This window comes from Helianthus annuus, chromosome 10 (assembly GCF_002127325.2).
Source record: "Helianthus annuus cultivar XRQ/B chromosome 10, HanXRQr2.0-SUNRISE, whole genome shotgun sequence".
Lineage (NCBI taxonomy): Eukaryota > Viridiplantae > Streptophyta > Magnoliopsida > Asterales > Asteraceae > Helianthus > Helianthus annuus.
This window is the reverse complement of record NC_035442.2, coordinates 120,293,692-120,296,840: the sequence shown is the minus strand read 5'-3', so window position 1 is coordinate 120,296,840 and position 3,149 is coordinate 120,293,692.

Below are 3,149 nucleotides of genomic sequence, written 5' to 3'. Positions count from 1 at the left end.
TTTCCTTGGTTTGGCATTTGTTTGATGGTTGGAGTGACACAGGTGTCACAGTTGCAGCACACCGTTGATCGTAAGAACTTAAATATTAACGAAGATGGACTGAGCTACTGAACGATGCAGACTGTATGGACATGTTATGTGCTTGGGTGATAAACTTTGATGAAAAGTTGGAACACTCACTTGCCCTTAGTGGAGTTTTCCTACAACAGTATTTATCACACCGCTGTTTAAACCGCTTCGTGTGAAGCTTTAGATGGAACATAATAAGTCAATCCCCGTTGTGTTAAACGGAGACCGGAGATAAACAATCTACTGGCCCGAGTTGGTTCAGGAAAATTAGAGGCAAGATCGTTCAGATATGTGATCATATCAGGATAGCCCGCGGAATACAAAAAGATTGCGCCGATGAGCGGTAGAAATCGTAGGAATTTGAGAGAAGAAGTATGGCTTTAATGGGAGCCTCGCCTTGAGAAGGCGTGATGAGATTTGGAAAACGTGGAAGGTTGGATCCCCGGTATATTAGACCTTTCGAGATCTTGGTAGGGGTCAGAACCATTGCTCACAAGCTGAAACTTCTAGAAAAGATCAGTAGTGATCGCGACACATTCTGTCTAGTCTTTAGAGGAGTCTGACTCAAGGAACAGTCGTTGTTCCCACGAACAAGATTCACGTCAACGACAAACTCCAATTTACTATAGAACCTGTTAAGGATGCGGACTAAGAGTCCACAAAACACGGAGAAGACATAATTGATTTATTTGAGTACGTTAGAATTCATGTCATGGCCCAGAGTTACATGGGAACATGAAGATCAATTTTAGACCTAAGTGACCACATTTGATTCACAACTCCCCTGCGACCGATGGCATCACTTGAATTTCGGGACGAAATTCTTTTAACGGGGGGAGACTGTGACAACTGTCACTTTTCCATACATTCCGTACACTAATTGAACAGTAATCTGTGCTTTAATAACTGTGCATGATCTAGTTTACAAGACAAATGAATTTCTGATTACTGTTATATACATATAATGGCATTTCATGTTGCAAGACTTTTATTATTACTACATGCAACACGATATAGTTCTAATAATGCACAGAACAGAATTGGCACCATTATCAGACAAACTAAAAATGCTGACGAAGTTCAGTACATAGACAGTCAGTGTTTTGAGGCCCAGTATGAGCCAGAGATTACGATTACACTAGTATAGTGTGTAGAGAAGTAAGGACCACAAAACTGCTTTTCTAGGTGATAGATAAATTGCTGAAAAGTGCTTAAAACCCACATAAAGTGCAGAATGCTGCATAAATCAGCAAAATTCAGCATTTTAACAAGTTTATTACATGCAAAAATATGACTAAATGGTTCTGAATGCTTTCCTAAGTGTCGGGAATCAAAAGGGTCACAAAAGGGTACATAAAGAACACCAAACGGTATAGTTTGACACTGTAACGACCCGGTATCTAACCGAACAACCGGACACTACCCGAAACACCAAAATTATACTAGAAGCATTGTTCTAATGTTTCTGAGCTAGTTATGATCCCCGAACACTCTAACACACTATATGACACCTTATATGCATAACACTTAAACATTATACTTAGAATCTCAGTAGTTAACATAACTTACCATCTAACTTACACGCAGACCCCCTCCCCCTTACATTTACGGTCACTTATGTGGCCTACCACCCAAAATCTTACAAGATTTTCCTTGATATTTCTTGGATACACTAAGATTTATTAAAGATTTTTTTTGTGTACATATGGAACATAATAACCAAAGGTTAAACCCATGTTAGAGAACTAGTATATTATACCCACAAGACCTTCATTCTCTTACATACCATCTTCAACCTCCATCCACCTCCTTCCTCCTCCTCTAACTTACGGCCCAATACCCCCCTCACATCCATCAATTTTTCTAATCCATTCCAAGACTATCCAAGGGTGATCTAGGGTGTCTCGGGCCTATCTAAGAAGGTTGCAAGCAACGAAACTTGAAGGACCTCTCTCTAGTGCTTTTATCCACTTGTTTTCTTCACTTGATCATCCTTAGCCTTGTGCTAGTGGTAAGAGTCTTGATCTATCCATTTTACTTCTATTTTAAGTGGTTAAAAGATCATTCAAAATGATAATCTTGAAGAACACTAAGAAACTTGAAGATGAAACTTTAACATAAGCTTATAAACAAATGAATACTTGTTGATTGTGTTTATTTGCTTCTTGTTGATTGATTACTAGTGTTAGTGATGTTAGACATCATATAGAACCTACTATATTGTGATTAAACACATGATCTAGTAAGTTAATGTGATGATCTTGTGAAAGACCAAGATCATCCTACCTTATGTTTACATGAGCTTGAAAAATAAAAAGTTGTTTTCATGTGATGATGATTTAAACAAAATACAAGACTTGTGAGTAGATGATTTCTAAAATAGTTTTCCAAAGAAACCAAGCTAAATCACAAAGATTTACATGAACATTGTTTTAAAAGGAACCAATCATGTTTCTAGTGTTGAAACAAGTATAAGAACACTTTGTTTACAAGAAAAATTCAAAAGGATGATTTTTGGAAAAATCATCTAGTAAGTTGTAAACACTTAAAACTTTTAAGAATGAGATTTTTAAAGAAATAAACACACCTTAAAGGGTAACTAAGTCTACTAAACATATTACCAAGTTACTACAAGTTTTTACGAAAACTCAAGTTCATGATCATTATGTAGGTAGCTCTGTTTTAGCTCTTGGTAAGTGTAGATTGATTGTTGATTGTTTATGATGATTTTTGAAAAGAAAATGACATGCTTTAATAGCATGGACACCTCCATTTTTAGGGGAAACTATGGCAAAATTTTCTAAAAACATAAACACTAAGAAAAATATTTTCTAAACAAGTATTTACAAGTGAGTTTTAGCTATGGTTTTCAACATAAACTTTGCCATAGATTTTGTTACAAAAATACAAGTATTGGAGGTTGGTTTTCATAAATAAAAATGGATAAATATGTATTTAGAATATATATTTACACATTGTGTGTGATTATTCGTATACTTTGTGAAATAGTTATATTATTTTAGGGTAAAATAATACAACTTAACAAATACCAAGAATTTACAGTCCAAAAATATTACCAA